This window comes from Coregonus lavaretus, assembly GCF_964263955.1.
Source record: "Coregonus lavaretus genome assembly, chromosome: 19".
In the NCBI taxonomy this organism is placed as follows: Eukaryota; Metazoa; Chordata; class Actinopteri; order Salmoniformes; family Salmonidae; genus Coregonus; species Coregonus lavaretus.
This window is the reverse complement of record NC_140006.1, coordinates 47,158,779-47,181,244: the sequence shown is the minus strand read 5'-3', so window position 1 is coordinate 47,181,244 and position 22,466 is coordinate 47,158,779. Positions and strand designations below refer to the sequence as shown.

The window sequence follows — 22,466 nt, the reverse complement described above, 5'->3', positions numbered from 1 at the left end:
TCTCTCTCTCTCTCTCTGTTCTCTCATCCTAGCCTGGATTTCTCTCGCTCTCTCTCATCTAATCCTAGCCTGGATACCAGTCTCTCTCTCATCTAATCCTAGCCTGGATACCAGTCTCTCTCTCATCTAATCCTAGCCTGGGCGCCAGTCTGTTTCGGCTCTGTTGCCAACTCCTTATGGAATTGTCATGAAACCTGTTTGGCTTGACAATAGAGTAGGCAAAAGCACCAACACATCTGAGACCCGGCTACCAAGACCCATCTGAGACCCGGCTACCAAGACCCATCTGAGACCCGGCTACCAAGACCCATCTGAGACCCGGCTACCAAGACCCATCTGAGACCCGGCTACCAAGACCCATCTGAGACCCGGCTACCAAGACCCATCTGAGACCCGGCTACCAAGACCCATCTGAGACCCGGCTACCAAGACCCATCTGAGACCCGGCTACCAAGACCCCAGTTCACCAGAGAACACAATTCACCAATTCTTCCAACAGATCAGTGTAATTAGTAGTATGTTAAAGTCCCGGTGCAGTCAAAAATGCACTCACTAACTGTAAGTCGCTCTGGATGAGAGCGTCTGCTAAATGACAAAAAAAAAAAAAAAAAAATGTACAAAAATCCAGAGCAATTTATAATTCAATTTGATCAGCACTTGGGAATAAATAACGCTTGCTGCAGAATGTATACAAAACTCTTCAATAAAAAGGTCATGCGAGGTCTCTTCTAGTTCTCCATTAGTACCATCTGTTAGTTGCAAGACCACTAAGGCGGTAAGACTCACTACAAAGCGGAAGTCAAATTGAAATACAAAATATCCCTCACATTAAGGCATGACGTATCAGGACTCACATATCAAACACTGTGTAAATATAATGGTTTCATGATGTTATGATAGGATGGTGTTACTGTGTAAATAGACTGGTGTTATGATAGGATGGTGTTGCTGTGTAAATAGACTGGTGTTATGATAGGATGGTGTTACTGTGTAAATAGACTGGTGTTATGATAGGATGGTGTTACTGTGTAAATAGACTGGTGTTATGATAGGATGGTGTTACTGTGTAAATAGACTGGTGTTATGATAGGATGGTGTTACTGTGTAAAATAGACTGGTGTTATGATAGGATGGTGTTACTGTGTAAATAGACTGGTGTTATGATAGGATGGTGTTACTGTGTAAATAGACTGGTGTTATGATAGGATGGTGTTACTGTGTAAATATACTGGTGTTATGATAGGATGGTTTTACTGTGTAAAATAGACTGGTGTTATGATAGGATGGTGTTACTGTGTAAATAGACTGGTGTTATGATAGGATGGTGTTACTGTGTAAATAGACTGGTGTTATGATAGGATGGTGTTACTGTGTAAATAGACTGGTGTTATGATAGGATGGTGTTACTGTGTAAATAGACTGGTGTTATGATAGGATGGTGTTACTGTGTAAATAGACTGGTGTTATGATAGGATGGTGTTACTGTGTAAATAGACTGGTGTTATGATAGGATGGTGTTACTGTGTAAAATAGACTGGTGTTATGATAGGATGGTGTTACTGTGTAAAATAGACTGGTGTTATGATAGGATGGTGTTACTGTGTAAATAGACTGGTGTTATGATAGGATGGTGTTACTGTGTAAAATAGACTGGTGTTATGATAGGATGGTGTTACTGTGTAAATAGACTGGTGTTATGATAGGATGGTGTTACTGTGTAAATAGACTGGTGTTATGATAGGATGGTGTTACTGTGTAAATAGACTGGTGTTATGATAGGATGGTGTTACTGTGTAAATAGACTGGTGTTATGATAGGATGGTGTTACTGTGTAAATAGACTGGTGTTATGATAGGATGGTGTTACTGTGTAAATAGACTGGTGTTATGATAGGATGGTGTTACTGTGTAAATAGACTGGTGTTATGATAGGATGGTGTTACTGTGTAAAATAGACTGGTGTTATGATAGGATGGTGTTACTGTGTAAAATAGACTGGTGTTATGATAGGATGGTGTTACTGTGTAAATAGACTGGTGTTATGATAGGATGGTTTTACTGTGTAAATAGACTGGTGTTATGATAGGATGGTTTTACTGTGTAAAATAGACTGGTGTTATGATAGGATGGTGTTACTGTGTAAATAGACTGGTGTTATGATAGGATGGTGTTACTGTGTAAATAGACTGGTGTTATGATAGGATGGTGTTACTGTGTAAATAGACTGGTGTTATGATAGGATGGTGTTACTGTGTAAATAGACTGGTGTTATGATAGGATGGTGTTACTGTGTAAATAGACTGGTGTTATGATAGGATGGTGTTACTGTGTAAATAGACTGGTGTTATGATAGGATGGTGTTACTGTGTAAAATAGACTGGTGTTATGATAGGATGGTGTTACTGTGTAAATAGACTGGTGTTATGATAGGATGGTGTTACTGTGTAAATAGACTGGTGTTATGATAGGATGGTGTTACTGTGTAAATAGACTGGTGTTATGATAGGATGGTGTTACTGTGTAAATAGACTGGTGTTATGATAGGATGGTGTTACTGTGTAAATAGACTGGTGTTATGATAGGATGGTTTTACTGTGTAAAATAGACTGGTGTTATGATAGGATGGTGTTACTGTGTAAATAGACTGGTGTTATGATAGGATGGTGTTACTGTGTAAATAGACTGGTGTTATGATAGGATGGTGTTACTGTGTAAATAGACTGGTGTTATGATAGGATGGTGTTACTGTGTAAATAGACTGGTGTTATGATAGGATGGTGTTACTGTGTAAATAGACTGGTGTTATGATAGGATGGTGTTACTGTGTAAATAGACTGGTGTTATGATAGGATGGTGTTACTGTGTAAATAGACTGGTGTTATGATAGGATGGTGTTACTGTGTAAATAGACTGGTGTTATGATAGGATGGTGTTGCTGTCCTCTGCTTTCCAGGAAGACCTGAGTCCAAAAGACATCGATCAGATCATTGATGAGCTGAAAGCTGGGATCGTCCCTCCTCCTGGGCCCAGGTATGAACGCCTACCCTCCTGTCTGTCTCATAAATACAACAGCGTGTTGTTTTAGCACTGAACTATGAAGACTAGGTACTGGACTGGTGCTCCTCCTGTCCATGCAATGCATGTTACTTGTCTAGCAGGGAACTACGAAGACTAATGTTTAGGGATGTAACGATTCTCACCGATATGCGTTGGTTCCCGGTTGAAAAGCTTAAGATACTAGAGCACGATCCAAATTAAGCATGCAATGGTCAGAAAACAGATTCAAAAGTTATGAATCATTGTTTTATTCGGAAAATATCTATCTGTTGTGACTGAATTGATACGTCCTCTCTTTCAGTTCAGTAGCCTATCGAACTTTATGCATGTAACAGCGTATGACTGTCAGATACTGTGGATTTGGCCTCTGCATGTCTCTGGAGACTCCGCAATTGCGTCATACCCTCCATACGGAGCCTCCGACCACATTTTCAGGTCAAGCATAAATTGGCTTTTAGTCTCTGCAATAGGTTAGTTCACTGAGATGGGGGCAAATATATAAAATAACATTTTATTTGTCACATGCGCCAAATACAACAGGTGTAGACTTTACCGTGAAATGGTTACTTACAAGCCCTTAACCAACAATGCAGTTAAGAATAATAAGAGTTAAGAAAATATTTACTAAATTAAAAATAAAATAACAATAATGAGGCTATATACAGGGGGTACCGGTACTGAGGTAATGTCAATGTGCGGGGGTACAGATTAGTTGAGGTAATTTGTACATTCCGGTCCTGGAGGGCCGAAACACATCTGTTTTTTATTTCTACCTGGTAGTTAATTGCACTCACCTGGTGTCCCAGGTCTGAATTAGCCCCTGATTAGAAGGAGAGGATGAAAAACAGAGGTGTTTCGGCCCCCTCCAGGACCGGAATTGAAGAACCCTGAGGTAGGGGTAAAGTGACTATGCATAGATAATAAACAGCGAGTAGCTGCAGTGTAAAAAAAAAAAAAAGGTGCTGGGGGGGTCAATCCCCTGTAGCTCAGTTGGTAGAGCATGGCGCTTGCAACGCCAGGGTTGTGGGTTCGTTTCCCACAGGGGGCCAGTATGAAAATGTATGCACTCACTAACTGTAAGTCGCTCTGGATAAGAGCGTCTGCTAAATGACTAAAATGTAAATGTCAATGCAAATAGTCCGGGTGGCCATTTTATTAATTGTTCAGCAATGTTTTAGTCGAGCAGTAACGAAGTCTCGTCGACCAACAGCCTAACGACCAAACAGTCGACTAATTGGGCCATAAAGTTATCGTTCATGTATCGTAACGGAGAAGATAATAGGTCATGTAGATGCGTATCGAATCGTTCATGAAAGGAGAGATGCACATCCCTACTAATGCTAGACAATCACTGGTTACATACAAAGGGTTAATGGTTGAATCAAATTAAGGAATTAATAATAAGATCTAGGAATACTACTAGTTGGTTTTACTGTATTTACATGTTTTATTTTACCTAAACATAATTATTTTGTTACGCATCTTCCAGGCTTTGGAGTTAAGGCTGCAATAGGATGCCATATTTTTTTGTTGTTGCAATGAATTAGATTAGTTATGATAGACTTGACCGGTGCTTTTTACACAAAGGTTTAATTTTATTTAATCAAGAATGAAATGTATAGACTCACATTCTTTGTCGTAATTTATCTTCCAGGAACGGGGCCAGCAAGAGGACTGACGAGTTTGTCTGCGCCTCCCCCGGGACCTGGTGTTGGTGTCAGAGATGATCTATAGAGACCTACAGTGTATATCAGTGCTCCCTAGCCCCTATATAGTGCACTACTTAGAACCAGAGCCCATTGGGTTATGGTTAAAAGTAGTGCACTATATAGGGCGCCATTTTTTAAATAATTTTTTTTATTACACACACCTATATAATGTGTAAGAACGGTACCGTTCAGGGAAACACCCCGAACTTCAGTGGAAATAACGTCATGTAAATAAAATGTCAATGTGCTCGTGGTGTCAGATTGTCTCCTTGTGTGTCGATTTAGATTAGACACGAATTACCTCTGTCTCAAGGATAAATCTAGGTTGACTATGATCGATACATACACAGTATTTATATTAGAATGCTGAGGGACCATTTACTGTCAACAAAATGACATGCAGATCAATTGACTACAAATCATTTAAAAAGTCCAAAAGAAAAACTGCCAGAAGGCTCACACAGAAATGTATTCTTATTAAGAGCAACAATTTAACGGGGTAAAATACAAATGTAAACAAATAGTCCTGCAATGAGCTGCAGAGACTGTGAATGATGCTTTGCTTCTGAAGCATAGACAGATGATGCGCTGCCCTCATGTTCAATACCATCTCAACCCCCACAAAAGGCCCCTATGTACATACCCCAACTAGAAGCCATGGATTACAGGCAACATCCGCACTGAGCTAAAAGGGTAGAGCTGCCGCTTTCAAGGAGCGTGACACTAATCCGGACGCTTATAAGAAATCCCGCTATGCCCTCTGACGAACCATCAAACAGGCAAAGCGTCAATACAGGACTAAGATTGAATCCTACTACACCGGCGCCGACGCTCGTCGGATGTGGCAGGGCTTGCAAACTATGACAGACTACAAAGGGATGCACAGCCGCGAGCTGCCCAGTGACACAAGCCTACCAGACGAGTTAAATTACTTCTATGCTCGCTTCGAGGCAAGCAACACTGAAGCATGCATGAGAGCACCAGCTGTTCCGGATGACTGTGTGATCACGTTCTCCGTAGCCGATGTAAGACCTTTAAACAGGTCAACATTCACAAGGCCGCAGGGCCAGACGGATTACCAGGACGTGTACTCCGAGCATGTGCTGACCAACTGGCAAGTGTCTACACTGATATTTTCAACATGTCCCTGACTGAGTCTGTAATACCAACATGTTTCAAGCAGACCACCATAGTCCCTGTGCCCAAGAACACTAAGGTAACCTTCCTAAATGACTACCGACCTGTAGCACTGACGTCTGTAGCCATGAAGTGCTTTGAAAGGCTGGTCATGGCTCACATCAACACCATTATCCCAGAAACCCTAGACCCACTCCAATTTGCATACCACCCCAACAGATCCACAGATGATGCAATCTCTATTGCGCTCCACACTGCCCTTTCACACCTGGACAAAAGGAACACCTATGTGAGAATGCCATTCATTGCTACAGCTCCGCGTTCAACACCATAGTGCCCTCAAAGCTCATCACTAAGCTAAGGACCCTGGGACTGAACACCTCCCTCTGTAACTGGATACTGGACTTCCTGACGGGCTGCCCCCAGGTGGTAAGGGTAGGTAACAACACATCTGCCACGCTGATCCTCAACACGGGGGCCCCTCAGGGGTGCGTGCTCAGTCCCCTCCTGTACTCCCTGTTCACTCATGACTGCATGGCCAGGCACGACTCCAACACCATCATTAAGTTTGCAGATGACACAACAGTGGTAGGCCTGATCACCGACAACGACGAGACAGCCTATAGGGAGGGGGTCAGAGACCTGGCTGTGTGGTGCAGGACTCAACGTGATCAAGACAAAGGAGATGATTCTGGACTACAGGAAAAAGAACAGGACTGAGCACGCCCCCATTCTCATCGACAGGGCTGTAGTGGAGCAGGTTGAGAGCTTCAAGTTCCTTGGTGTCTACATCACCAACAAACTAACATGGTCCAAGCACACCAAGACAGTCGTGAAGAGGGCACGACAAAACCTATTCCCCCTAAGGAGACTGAAAAGATTTGGCATGGGTCCTCAGATCCTCAAAAAATTCTACAGCTGCACCATCGAGAGCATCCTGACTGGTTGCATCACTGTCTGGTATGGCAACTGCTCGGCCTCCGACCGCAAGGCACTACAAAGGGTAGTGTGTACGGCCCAGTACATCAATAATAATAATAATAATAATAATAATAATAATAATAATAATAATAATAATAATAATAATAATATGCCATTTAGCAGACGCTTTTATCCAAAGCGACTTACAGTCATGTGCGCATACATTTCTACGTATGGGTGGTCCCGGGGATCGAACCCACTACCCTGGCGTTACAAGCGCCATGCTCTACCAATTGAGCTACAGAGGACCACATCACTGGGGCCATGCTTCCTGCCATCCAGGACCTCTATACCAGGCGGTGTCAGAGGAAGGCCCTAAAAATTGTCAAAGACCCCAGCCACCCTAGTCATAGACTGTTCTCTCTGCTACCGCACGGCAAGTGGTACCGGAGCCCCAAATCTAGGTCCAGGAGGCTTCTAAACAGCTTCTCCCCCAAGCCATAAGACTACTGAACATCTAATCAAATGGCTACCCGGACTATTGCTAATTTGCTACGTGAGGCTTATTCGATCGAATAGAAATGTCGTAATAGTTAGGTGGTTACGAATGCACTGATATACAAGTGGACGCGCGTTTGTCTGGCTACCCAGACTCATTCAATGGGGACGTCCACAATGGAGTGGAATCGCAACGCCCCCTTGCGGTTGAAGGCTACATTGCGAGACGGACTCTGCATACTTTGACATTTTCCAAACTGCATTGTCTTCAGTCCAGGGAGTTGTCAAACCACAGAAGACAATGAAAATATGTGGTTTTCGGGTGATTGCTCTATGGGATAGCTAGCAACTTGTAAACAATTTCCCATTCCTATAAGTGAGTACTATTTTAATAGTAATGGTAAATACATTGGCAGTTAAGCCAATTATATTATGACTTTTGCCTCACGTGTAAGTTTATCGTGATGGCAATGACGTTTGTTTTTATTAGGTTGAGGTTGCTAACGTTAGCTACAGTGGTATCTTCAACCTAGCCTAGCTAGCTATCTTATCTGCAGTGCAAGCTAGCTTGACTTGCTATAAAGTTTAGAAACAAGTTGAGGAAAAGTAACATGTTTTATCACCTGAAACAATATAATTATCCTGTCTTGAATGAAAAGGTCATATGTTGCAATCTACCAAAATAAATGAGATCTCTGACTAGAGAAATGCTCTCTTCCATCTTGCCTTACAAGCTACCTGGCGGCAGGTAGCTTAGTGGTTAAGAGCGTTGTGCCAGTAACCGAAAGGTCGCTGGTTCTAATCCCCGAGCCGACTAGGTGAAAAATCTGTCGATGTGCCCTTGAGCAAGGCACTTAACCCTAATTGCTCCTGTAAGTCGCTCTGGATAAGAGCGTCTGCTAAATGACTAAAAATGTGAATGTAAACACTATACATATTCAGAAGGGTGCAATTGAGAGCCGCAATTCGGGGCGTTCCTGAATGTGGGCGTTCCTGTATCTGCCGGAACCCCTCTTTATGCTTCTATCGGTCCATTTTTAAGCGAAGACTCCGGTACACAGGGGAGCTTCAGTACAGTAGGTGGCGATAATGCTCCATAACGTTGGATGCCAACCGGCGCTAAACCCACTGAAGAAGAGATGGGGGGCAACAACGATAGCGAACTAGGACAATGGTAGACTGGCCCTCGCCTGTCAAGCATTGTCTTCCGCGCAGTTCTGTTAACGATGGCAGTTGTTCGGCAGGCATTTAGGACACTGGGTGCTAGTTAGCTAGTTAGGACTCTGGTACACTGCAAGCGGGAGGCGAGAAAGGTAGTTAGCAAGCACACCGGTAGACAGTGTCCTTCGCCCTCGCCTGTCGGGGCACCGTTTTCCCGCAGTTCTGTTAACGAGGGCAGTTGTTCGGCAGGCATTTAGGACACGGTGCTAGTTAGTTAGTTAGCTAGCTAGGACTCCGGTACAGAACAGGCAAAAATAGGTAGCTAGGACACCGGCAGTGTCGTTAGTCCCCCGCCTGTCGGGCACACACTGTTTTCCCGCAGTTCTGTAACGACAGCGAGGGCAAGTGTTTGGCAAAGACACTGTGTGCTAATTAACTAGAACACAGCAGACGGGATAGGTAACTTACATTTTACATTTTACATTTTAGTCATTTAGCAGACGCTCTTATCCAGAGCGACTTACAACTTGCTAGGACACTGGTAGCGTAGACAGTGTACTTCGCCCTCGCCTGTCTGGCACTGTTAGCTAGGTAGGAGGACTCCGGTACACGGGAGGCTGGGGCGACACCGGTAGTTAAGACACCAGTAGAAAGTGCACTATTGCACTTGTCTGTTCAGTAGCGCAGCAAGACTCAGTGAAGATGACGTTTCACAGTGTACCGTGAGTTTTCAGGCTAGACACACGTGGTATTTTGTCAAGTTTGAAAAAAAACTACTTTATATCGTAGTTGTGCCTGCTGTCATAGAGATCGATAGAGGACTCATGATGGGTATAACACGTTTTAGCATGGACATTGTAATTGAGGGATTCCATTTTAAATGTGTCAACTGGGTGGGGATTCCTATGAGTTGAGACCAATCAGCCAATGAAGAAGAAAATGGACTACTTTAAAATGGAGTTGCTTCAATGGCAACAGCTTCACAGATGCTATAATGTCGGAGAAGGAAGCGCAAGCATTTCGCTACACCCGCTATAACATCTGCTAAACACGTGTATGTGACAAATCAAATTTGATTTGATTTATACAGATACAAAGATGAGTCATATCCATCTCTATGGCCTGTTCACACGCGTATCTGCCCTCATTGGCTAGAATGGTCCCACCTGATATCGCCCCCTCCCGCATGCGTTCCATCTTTGAGGACGTGTATTTCCATTGTGAGAGCGGGCACTCGAATCTCTTGTCAATATAATAGACAATCTTTCATAATGTTCTCCCACCGCGCATGCGCGTTAATACCCACACAATGCAAATATCACTGCGCCACAACAATTCGATGTAGATAGAGCTGCAGGAACGACGCAAACAGAAAACAGTCTATGCATTTTAAATTACAATTGAATGCACATAGTCAGATTACCTCTCTGTTATTTCTTCATCCGACATGTTCGAAAAACATTCCCAGGCTGCAGAGTGGAGCGGAAAATATCCACCTCTCCCTCTACTATACACCCCAAAGTTGACTTGCAAAATACTCACCATTCGGTGTCTATAAACGGAATAAACCCCCACTTTAGATGTACATTCTACCCTAACGAAGCTTTTTATTGTATCGAGGCCTTTCTGTCAGTTCCGGAAAGGGTTTAAAATGCGGTAAATAGCTTGACATACCCATTATCCAGCAGACGTAGACCTTTTTTAAGATCCGCAAGGGCTCAAGTGACCACATGACTGCTCTCCGCCAACGGGACCGACGTGTGCGTGTTTTCACCGGGGGCTTTTCTTGAAGACGACCGACAACCGGGTATGTTTTCAAACCCAGCAATAAACTGGAAGGAGACGTCACACAGCCGTAGGCTAGCTAGTTAGCTAGCTACTGTTAACGTTCCAATATTTAGGAAATTACTGTTTAAAGTTACGTTGTTTTGTCTTCATGATCGAACACGAATGAACAGGCAGAACCTGACAAGTATTGAAAAAAAGGTAAGCAGAAAGTACGGTTCATATTTATTTAGTTTTGATTGCCCATGATCATAGGAAAACCCCAGTTAGTATTCTGGCTAGTTGGAGAGCTAGCTAACAAGCTAACCAACTTTGACGTAGCGGTTTCGGAAATGGGAGGTTAGCTATGCCACAACGTGTTTTTTTTTTTTAGTTGTATGTCACGTACTTTAGACACGTTTCATTTAGTAAGAGGTGCTTACTTATGTGGCGAAGTTGCTTTTGCACCAAGAATATGAAGAATTGTAGTGTATCGAGGGCAAAAGCTGGGTGACAAACTGGCTAGCTAGTTGGCTTCAGCTAGCCTGTTCGTAGCTAGCTTTGCTAGCACAGGGGAAGGGGGGAATCGGTGATGGGGGCATTCGCCTCAGCGGGCTTTTGTCTACACGGGATGGTTTTGTTCTCTTTATGTACCTACACATTTAACGATTTGAAATATGATCTAACTCTCTTTTCTAAACATATGCTGCACAGTAAATTGACCAGACGTCCGCCAGGTAGCAAGCTCGCCACATTACAAAAAACGTAGCTGTTTCGCCACCTCAGAAGGAATAGCTTAACGTTAGCTAACTACTGTAGCGCCGAGCATGCTATTCTCTGAAAACTAGCTACGTTATCCCTAACTAGCTAGCAAGCTAACTGTATTCGCGTCATTTCTGTGCCATATACGTTTTTATAACGTCCAATATTTGCCACGTTGGATCTGTAATATGCACATAACAACGTTTATAATTATTTGTAAAGGCACTACACAGTCAAAACAAGCTATCTGACAACAGTACAGCCAAGGTACAGCAGCGAGTCAAGCGTTTGGGGGTGTGTTGTGTTGGCTGAAACCGCTGCCTGTCTGTGGTGTGACTGTCCTTCGCTCTGGAAACCTTTTTGTCTAAAGGACGTATCAAAACATGTGTACTCACTCAGATCCTATACAAAACCAAGCCACCAGCGCAGATGTGTACCTAGAATATTATTTCGGATCTGTCTCGTTCGTGACAATGATATAAAAAATATATTTAACGTTTATTATAGCCACGATGGGTGCAGAATGAACTGTTTCCATTTATGATGAAATATCAAATCAAGGGCGACGTCATTTCTACCCTCTCATGCTGTTGCAGTATTTTGTATAGCCTAATATCAGTGCAATACAGGTTGAAATTGATATCCCGCTATTGTCTTCGGTGAGGCAGCAATGATAATGACACAATCTATGAATTTTAGTTGCAAATAATATCAATTTATTGAAATAGTTTTCACCTTTTCGTACTACAAATGTATAGCTAACCCTAAATAATCAAAGGATAGTGGTGTGTCTAATAAAGAAGTGAATTACAGAATGCATAGTGACTAACCCTTGGGTTTCAGTCTTAAACACAAACATGTTGAAAACAAACTCACAAAATACTAGTCCTGTATATTTTCCTTTAAAAATGGGCCTTTGCCAACACCATGAATTGTCATTATTTAGCTCGATGACAGAATTCTGGTTTGAATGTCAAACTTGGTGATCGTCACTACACTAAAATTGTGTTTTTGTAGTCGCATCGTGTTCCATATTTGTGTTACTGTAGTACCAAGTACTTAAAACTCACTGACACAAAACTACACAGAGTACGTTTACATATTAAACCGGTTATTGCAGATAATGTAATAGTCATGTAAACACATTACTCTGCTTATCTTAATCGGCGTCAGGTCAAAATAATAATAATAATAATAATATGCCATTTAGCAGACGCTTTTATCCAAAGCGACTTACAGTCATGCGTGCATACATTTTTGTGTATGGGTGGTCCCGGGAAATCGGTCTTCTTGCAAAGCATGTGAAAGTTTTAATCAAACTGTTAATAATCTGACTATCCACAATAATCGCATTATTGTATGCATGACACTCACACAAAACCCACACACATTTAGGGGTGGGTTGATACCAGTATCGCAATCATTTTTCCATGGCAAAAATGATAACACGAAGCAGACCCAACTCTTTGGTACTTTAAAAACCTGCTGTATGTAAAATATTGTGTGCTTGGAGCTTGGAAAATAAATACATGTGACTCTGGATGACAACATAATGATGTTTGTTTTCCAACATCAGGGCTGTTTTCCTAAAGAAGTTAAATCCGCTCCGTGTTTTGTTTCCTTGTCACGATACTAACAAGTATCGTGATACTGGTATCGTCCCGGCCCTACTTCACATACACTACATACACACGCATACCGACACAACACGCACGCACGCACACACTCGTATGCTGCTGCTACTCTGTTCTTTATTTTACTCTTATTATTATCTATCCTGATGCCTGGTCACTTTACCCTGCCTTCATGTACATATCTACCTCAAATACCTTATTATTATCTATCCTGATGTCTAGTCACTTTACCCTGCCTTCATGTACATATCTACCTCAAATACCTTATTATTATCTATCCTGATGCCTAGTCACTTTACCCTGCCTTCATGTACATATCTACCTCAAATACCTTATTATTATCTATCCTGATGCCTAGTCACTTTACCCTGCCTTCATTTACATATCTAGTAGGGATGTGCATCTTTCCCTTTTAAGACGATTCGATACGTATCTAGATACATGGACTACGATGCGATTTAAAGGAACGATGCGTTTTGGTTTGTAACTATTCAGTTTGATTAGAGGAACGACTCGATTCGATGCACTAATAATTGTTGCATGAACACATTCGTTATCCATTTCTAAATTAAAATCTGCTGCTGATGAAGCTCACGGGCTGGGCCTCTCTGAGCTGGATCTGTCTGAGCTGGATCTGTCTGAGCTGACTTCTCTCTGTGTGTTTGTGTGTGTAAATGAAGTATGTCTATGGTTTATGTAATGTTTGCTTTTTGTCCCCCCCACTTTTTATCTAAAATCACCATCACCCACTAATTCATTTGTTGTTCAGCATGCAAAATGAATTGTTCATTTAATGACTGTCAACACAGTGCATTCGGAAAAGTATTCAGACCCCTTGACTTTTTCCACATTTTGTTACGTTACAGCCTTATTCTAAAATGGATTAAATTGTTTGTTTTCCCCCTCATCAATCTACACACACTACCCAATAACGACAAAGCAAAAACAGGTTTGTAGAATTTTTTTCATGTATTTAAAATAAAAAAAACAAATGACATTTACATAAGTATTCAGACCCTTTACACAGTACTTTGTTGAAGCACTTTTGGCAGCGATTACAGCTTAGAGTCTTCTTGGGTATGACGCTACAAGCTTGGCACACCTGTATTTGGGAAGTTTCTCCCATTCTTCTCTACAGATCCTCTCCAGCTCTGTCAGGTTGGATGGGGAACGTTGCTGCACAGCTATTTTCAGGTCTCTCCAGAGATGTTCGATCGGGTTCAAGTCCGGGCTCTGGCGGGGTCACTCAAGGACATTCAGAGACTTTTCCCGAAGCCACTCCTGCGTTGTCTTTGCTGTGTGCTTAGGGTTGTTGTCCTGTTGGAAGGTGAACCTTTGCCCCAGTCTGAGGTCCTGAGCGCTCTGGAGCAGGTTTTCATCAAGGATCTCTCTGTACTTTGCTCCATTCATCTTTCCATCGATCCTGACTAGTCTCCCAGTCGCTGCTGCTGAAAAACATCCCCATATCATGATGCTGCCACCACCATGCTTCACCCTAGGGATGGTGCCAGGTTTCCTCCAGATGTGACGCTTGGCATTCAGGCCAAAGAGTTCAATCTTGGTTTCATCAGACCAGAGAATCTTGTTTCTCATGGTCAGAGTCCTTTAGGTGCCATTTGGCAAACTCCAAGCGGGCTGTCATGTGCCTTTTACTGAGGAGTGGCTTCCGTCTGGCCACTCTACCATAAAGGTCTGATTGGTGGAGTGCTGCAGAGATGGTTGTCCATCTGGAAGGTTCTCCCATCCCCACAGAGGAACTCTGGAGCTCTGTCAGAGTGACCATCGGGTTCTTGGTCACCTCCCTGACCAAGGCCCTTCTCCCCCGATTGCTCAGTTTGGCCGGGCGGCCAGCTCTAGGAAGGGTCTTGGTGGTTCCAAACTTCTTCCATTTAAGAATGATGGAGGCCACTGTGTTCTTGGGGACCTTCAATGCTGCAGACATTTTTTTGGTATCCTTCCCCAGATCTGTGCCTCGACACAATCCTGTCTCTGAGCTCTACGGACAATTCCTTCGACCTCATGGCTTGGTTTTTGCTCTGACATGCACTGTCAACTGTGGGGACCTTTTTATATAGACATGTGTGCCTTTCCAAATCATGTCCAATCAATTTAATTTACCACAGGTGGACTCCAATCAAGTTGTAGCTCAATTGGTAGAGCATGGCGCTTGTAACGCCAGGGTAGTGGGTTCGATCCCCGGGACCACCCATACGTAAAAATGTATGCACACATGACTAAGTCGCTTTGGATAAAAGCGTCTGCTAAATGGCATATTATGATCAATGCAAACAGGATGCACCTGAGCTCATAGCAAAGGGTCTCAATACTCATGTGAATAAGGTATTAAAGTATTTCTTGTTTTAGATAAATTAACAAAACATTTAGCTTCGTCATTATGGGGTATTGTGTGTAGATTGTAGACGAGTCTTGAGAGGCTTGTGGACGTCCTAGAGCAAAACAACCGACATGTACAGTTGAAGTCGTAAGTTTACATACACCTTAGCCAAATACATTTAAACTCAGTTTTTCACAATTCCTGACATTTAATCCTAGTAAAAATTCCCTGTCTTAGGTCAGTTAGGATCCCCACTTTATTTTAAGAATGTGAAATGTCAGAATAATAGTAGAGAATGATTTATTTCAACTTTTATTTATTTCATCACATTCCCAGTGGGTCAGAAGTTTACATACACTCAATTAGTATTTGGTAGCATTGCCTTTAAATTGTTTAACTTGGGTCAAACGTTTCGGGTAGCCTCCCACATGCTTCCCACAATAAGTTGGGTGAATTTTGGCCCATTCCTTCTGACAGGTTTGTAGGCCTCCTTGCTCGCACACGCTTTTTCAGTTCTGCCAACAAATTTTCTATAGGATTGAGGTCAGGGCTTTGTGATGGCCACTCCAATACCTTGACTTTGTTGTCCTTAAGCCATTTTGCCATAACTTTGGAAGTATGCTTGGGGACATTGTCCATTTGGAAGACCCATTTGCGACCAAGCTTTAACTTCCTGACTGATGTCTTGAGATGTTGCTTCAATATATCCACATAATTTTCCTTCCTCATGATGCCATCTATTTTGTGAAGTGCACCAGTCCCTCCTGCAGCAAAGCGCCCCCACAGCATGATGCTGCCACCCCCGTGCTTCAAGTACGATCTTTGTCCCCATATGCAGTTGCAAACCGTAGTCTGGCTTTTTTATGGTGGTTTTGGAGCAGTGGCTTCTTCCTTGCTGAGCCGCCTTTCAGGTTATGTCGATATAGGACTCGTTTTTACTGTGGATATAGATACTTTTGTACCTGTTTCCTCCAGCATCTTCACAAGGTCCTTTGCTGTTGTTCTGGGATTGATTTGCACTTTTCGCATCAAAGTACGTTCATCTCTAGGAGACAGAACGCGTCTCCTTCCTGAGCAGTATGACGGCTGCATGGTCCCATGGTGTTTATACACTGCTCAAAAAAATTAAGGGAACACTAAAATAACACATCCTAGATCTGAATGAATGAAATAATCTTATTAAATACTTTTTTCTTTACATAGTTGAATGTGCTGACAACAAAATCACACAAATTATTAATGGAAATCAAATGTATCAACACATGGAGGTCTGGATTTGGAGTCACCCTCAAAATTAAAGTGGAAAACCACACAACAGGCTGATCCAACTTTGATGTAATGTCCTTAAAACAAGTCAAAATGAGGCTCAGTAGTGTGTGTGGCCTCCACATGCCTGTATGACCTCCCTACAACGCCTGGGCATGCTCCTGATGAGGTGGCGGATGGTCTCCTGAGGGATCTCCTCCCAGACCTGGACTAAAGCATCCGCCAACTCCTGGACAGTCTGTGGTGCAACGTGGCGTTAGTGGATGGAGCAAGACATGATGTCCCAGATGTGCTCAATTGGATTCAGGTCTGGGGAACGGGAGGGCCAGTCCATAGCATCAATGCCTTCCTCTTGCAGGAACTGCTGACACACTCCAGCCACATGTGGTCTATCATTGTCTTGCATTAGGAGGAACCCAGGGCCAACCGCACCAGCATATGGTCACACAAGGGGTCTAATTTGGATTCATTTCTTACGTCATTTATTACGAATGCCTCCAATATCAGTAAAACTGACATTTTAAAAGGGACATTTTCTAAGATGTTCTACTTCATATTAATCTCCAACATCATGTTTTTTTTTTTTAAAGATAGCAGAAGATGAGTATTTCCAATGACATCATCAACCACTTAGTAGGCAATGCGTACTCGTAAATAGTTAAAATCACACGATGCACACTGATGTCTTTGGAAACACTTGTCTTCCTCTTTTTATTTATTTTTTACTACAGAACATAGAAAGGTGCAGCGTTCACATGTTGGGGTGGTGCTGGAGGCCACGAATGTGAAGTAGACCATTGTGATTCTAGCTTTACCTGACATGAAATCCACCAGTAGCCCTTCTATTCAAGGCCTTGCATTCATACACCAAGCTCCTCTGTAGCTTAGTTGGTAGAGCGTGGTGCTAGCAACACCAGGATAGTGGGTTTGATGCCCGGGTTCACCTGTATGTCAAATGTAAGTCTCTTTTGGATAAAAGGATACATTATTTCAAATGGCATACATTATATTATACACCAGATTTCAACCCACCCACAGCAGCAGTGGACCAGATGCCACTGGAGACTGGGTCATAGCGACCCTGTTTTTAAGAGGTTTTGTTTCTACTCAGTACAGGTTCTTCCACCATCATATTTACGCACCATTATATCATCACAACCTTTTATGTGTTTACATAGGCAATAAGGCTGTCCCCAACCAAAAAAAAAAAATATATATTGGTTGACCGAGAGTCGGCTGTTCTTTCGACTAATCGATTGGTCAACATTTTAAAACGTGTATTTTCCCATACATAGGGTGTGTCTGTTTTTTAATAAAATCAACTATATACTAGTACATACATAGGCTACTGATCTTGTCTGATGCTTTTAAGCACTGCGATTTACAAATGAAGTCTCACAAATTACTAAAGAGGGAGCCAGAGATCAATATAGCCTAACCAGAAAAAAAGAAAAAGCCTGTTCCCTCCGCCGGTAGCTGGCCTTCACAGAGTCCGCCCCTAACCAGAAGACTACCCGCTGCTGCTGGCCTTCACAGAGTCCGCCATTATGCTCACAAAGTTGTCGGTAATAGGCTACACCAGCGGTCTGCAACCTTTTTCCATTTGCAGTGGCAAGTTATCGTAACATTTCTACTGATCTGGGTGCCAGTTTTATGATTTTGATATGCACATAATAGTCCTCATATATCAATCAATGTCATGTGGTTGATCAAAATTCTATCTACATGAAAATGAAACCAATCTAAAAGTAGAAAATATTCTGTATCCTATAAATCACATTGGCTACGCATGGCCTGTCTGCGAGGAACTGGAAACATTGTATCAACTATTAACTTGGGTCAGCCTGAAGCTCCTTGAAACATTGTATCAACTACAGTGAGGGGAAAAAAGTATTTGATCCCCTGCTGATTTTGTACGTTTGCCCACTGACAAAGACACGATCAGTCTATAATTTTAATGGTAGGTTTATTTGAACAGTGAGAGACAGAATAACAACAACAAAAAATCCAGAAAAAACATATGTCAAAAATGTTATAAATTGATTTGCATTTTAATGAGGGAAATAAGTATTTGACCCCTCTGCAAAACATGACTTAGTACTTGGTGGCAAAACCCTTGTTGGCAATCACAGAGGTCAGATGTTTCTTGTAGTTGGCCACCAGGTTTGCACACATCTCAGGAGGGATTTTGTCCCACTCCTCTTTGCAGATCTTCTCCAAGTCATTAAGGTTTCGAGGCTGACGTTTGGCAACTCAAACCTTCAGCTCCCTCCACAGATTTTCTATGGGATTAAGGTCTGGAGACTGGCTAGGCCACTCCAGGACCTTAATGTGCTTCTTCTTGAGCCACTCCTTTGTTGCCTTGGCCGTGTGTTTTGGGTCATTGTCATGCTGAAATACCCATCCACGACCCATTTTCAATGCCCTGGTTGAGGGAAGGAGGTTCTCACCCAAGATTTGACGGTACATGGCCCCGTCCATCGTTCCTTTGATGCAGTGAAGTTGTCCTGTCCCCTTAGCAGAAAAACACCCTCAAAGCATAATGTTTCCACCTCCATGTTTGACGGTGGGGATGGTGTTCTTGGGGTCATAGGCAGCATTCCTCCTCTTCCAAACACGGCGAGTTGAGTTGATGCCAAAGAGCTCCATTTTGGTCTCATCTGACCACAACACTTTCACCCAGTTCTCCTCTGAATCATTCAGATGTTCATTGGCGAACTTCAGACGGGCCTGTATATGTGCTTTCTTGAGCAGGGGGACCTAGGCGGGCGCTGCAGGATTTCAGTCCTTCACGGCGTAGTGTTACCAATTGTTTTCTTGGTGACTATGGTCCCAGCTGCCTTGAGATCATTGTCAAGATCCTCCCGTGTAGTTCTGGGCTGATTCCTCACCGTTCTCATGATCATTGCAACTCCACGAGGTGAGATCTTGCATGGAGCCCCAGGCCGAGGGAGATTGACAGGTCTTTTGTGTCTTCCATTTGCGAATAATCGCACCAACTGTTGTCACCTTCTCACCAAGCTGCTTGGCAATGGTCTTGTAGCCCATTCCAGCCTTGTGTAGGTCTACAATCTTGTCCCTGACTTCCTTGGAGAGCTCTTTGGTCTTGGCCATGGTGGAGAGTTTGGAATCTGATTGATTGATTGCTTCTGTGGACAGGTGTCTTTTATACAGGTAACAAGCTGAGATTAGGAGCACTCCCTTTTAAGAGTGTGCTCCTAACCTCAGCTCGTTACCTGTATAAAAAAGACCCCTGGGAGCCAGAAATCTTTCTGATTGAGAGGGGGTCAAATACTTATTTCCCTCACTATCTTTAAGCATCAGTTGTCAGAGCACCTTACCGATCACTGCACCTGTACACAGCCCATCTGTAATTAGCCCACCCAACTACCTCATCCCTATATTGTTATTTATTTTGCTCTTTTGCACCCCAGTATCTCTATTTGCACATCATCTCTTGCACATCTATCATTCCAGTGTTAATACTAAATTGTAATTATTCTGCACTATGGCCTATTTATTGCCTTACCTCCATAACTTACTACATTTGCACACACTGTATATATATTTTCTGTTGTATTTTTGACTTTATGTTTTGTTTACCCCATATGTAACTCTGTTTTGTTTTTAAATCGCACTGCTTTGCTTTATCTTGGCCAGGTCGCAGTTGTAAATGAGAACTTGTTCTCAACTGGCTTACCTGGTTAAATAAAGGTGAAAAAAATATATATTTTTAATAACATTTTTGACATGCGTTTTTCTGGATTTTGTTGTTGTTATTCTGTCTCTCACTGTTCAAATAAACCTACCATTAAAATGATAGACTGATAATTTCTTTGTCAGTGGGCAAACGTACAAAATCAGCAAGGGATCAAATACTTTTTTCCCTCACTGTATTAACTTGGGTCCAGCCTGAAGCTCCTTGAAACATTGTATCAACTATTAACTTAGTCCGGCCCAAAGCTTGTGCTAGAAAACTTGCAACATTGTATCAAATTATGTGTCCTCAGTTTCCCGACCCAGTGAGCTCGGGACAGACAGACACAAGGGATAAGAAGTAATTAGGGTTATTTTATGACGTTTCCACCAGACCAGAGCATTAATTTTTTTCTTTTCTTTTCCCTTTCATGCTGAGTGGTTATCGAAAGGGAGAGAGCTGGAAATATTTTTCTAATAGGCTACGTTGAGGAACTATTGTAATTCTCAATGGATGCAAAAACAGATTTTGTTTACTTGTTTGAGGCGAAGAAAAAATTACTTTGGGGGGGCCAAAATAAAAAAATAAAAAATAAAATGAATGCACTCACTAACTTTAAGTGGCTCTGGATAAGAGCGTCTGCTAAATGACTAAAATGTAAATGTAAATAAACATGATGGTGACCTTCTCAGGGGGTCTTCCCCTTTTACCTGTTTACATACAGAGGCATCTGGTAGTTTGATCTCGGTGTAAGATAAACCTAACTAGGGATCGGCACTCTGGGCTGTAGCCGAAGGATGTGATTTATTTTGGGCAAAAGATCTGATTTTGAAAGGTTCGAAATGCCAATTATTGGCAAAAGATGAGAATTGGGCTGCCTGTGTAAACAAAGCCTAAGTCATTCACCTGAGGACGGTATCCCATTGTTGCACTAACCTACTTATGGAAATACTTTGGTTTTGTCAAGTAAAGTGCATACATGGATGGATTACTAGAGTACACCACTAGAGTGGTAGGGTCCAGTCCACTACCTACCACACACTGGGAGAATGTTCCTCAGTGACTTGGCCGGAAGAGGAGCATTGCCTCCCTACTTTGCTGTTTACTCCGTATATCATAAAACATTTTATCAGTGTTTACATACTGACTGTAGTCTGTTCTAGGTTTGGGCTATATTTACCATTGGATCGTCTATCGTCGATGGTGATGACATTGTGGGTTTAAGCATATTTGAATTTGACTGCACCTCCGGAGTCTTGGCGGTGCACAACATTGCAGTGAGCACACAGCAGGGCGACGTGCCAAACGGCCTATTCCCTATTGGCCGTAGCCTAAATGTTCAATACATATGATGGTCGACTATTGAACGTAATGCGAGAGAACAAGGTAGATTGTAGACCGAGTGGAGATCACCAAAGCAGAGCTAAAAGTCGGATGGGGCCTAACGTGTGTTCTCTCTCCTCTCCAATGTGGGAGGATCATGGGCCTTTTAGAGCGGACACTCTGTTGTCTGGCTTATTGTTTTAACATGTGGGAGGATCATGGGCCTTTTACAGCGGACACTCTGTTGTCTGGCTTATTGTTTTAACATGTGGGAGGATCATGGGCCTTTTACAGCGGACACTCTGTTGTCTGGCTTATTGTTTTAACATGTGGGAGGATCATGGGCCTTTTACAGCGGACACTCTGTTGTCTGGCTTATTGTTTTAACATGTGGGAGGATCATGGGCCTTTTTACAGCGGACACTCTGTTGTCTGGCTTATTGTTTTAACATGTGGGAGGATCACGGGCCTTTTTACAGCGGACACTCTGTTGTCTGGCTTATTGTTTTAACATGTGGGAGGATCATGGGCCTTTTTACAGCGGACACTCTGTTGTCTGGCTTATTGTTTTAACGTGTGGGAGGATCATGGGCCTTTTACAGCGGACACTCTGTTGTCTGGCTTATTGTTTTAACGTGTGGGAGGATCATGGGCCTTTTTACAGCGGACACTCTGTTGTCTGGCTTATTGTTTTAACATGTGGGATGATCATGGGCCTTTTTACAGCGGACACTCTGTTGTCTGGCTTATTGTTTTAACATGTGGGAGGATCATGGGCCTTTTTACAGCGGACACTCTGTTGTCTGGCTTATTGTTTTAACGTGTGGGATGATCATGGGCCTTTTACAGCGGACACTCTGTTGTCTGGCTTATTGTTTTAACGTGTGGGATGATCATGGGCCTTTTACAGCGGACACTCTGTTGTCTGGCTTATTGTTTTAACATGTGGGAGGATCATGGGCCTTTTTACAGCGGACACTCTGTTGTCTGGCTTATTGTTTAAACATGTGGGATGATCATGGACCTTTTTACAGCGGACACTCTGTTGTCTGGCTTATTGTTTTAACATGTGGGATGATCATGGGCCTTTTACAGCGGACACTCTGTTGTCTGGCTTATTGTTTTAACATGTGGGATGATCATGGACCTTTTTACAGCGGACACTCTGTTGTCTGGCTTATTGTTTTAACATGTGGGAGGATC

At 42.7% G+C, this 22,466-nt stretch overlaps 1 long non-coding RNA gene across 1 annotated transcript; it reads left to right on the top strand.

The window, feature by feature from the left end:
* The first annotated feature begins 2,243 nt into the window (after nucleotides 1-2,243).
* LOC311147185 lies at nucleotides 2,244-5,024 on the top strand. The gene is made up of 2 exons (XR_014614769.1): nucleotides 2,244-3,029; nucleotides 4,711-5,024. It is a non-coding gene; the product is annotated as an uncharacterized lncRNA (long non-coding RNA).
* Nucleotides 5,025-22,466: the final 17,442 nt, after the last annotated feature.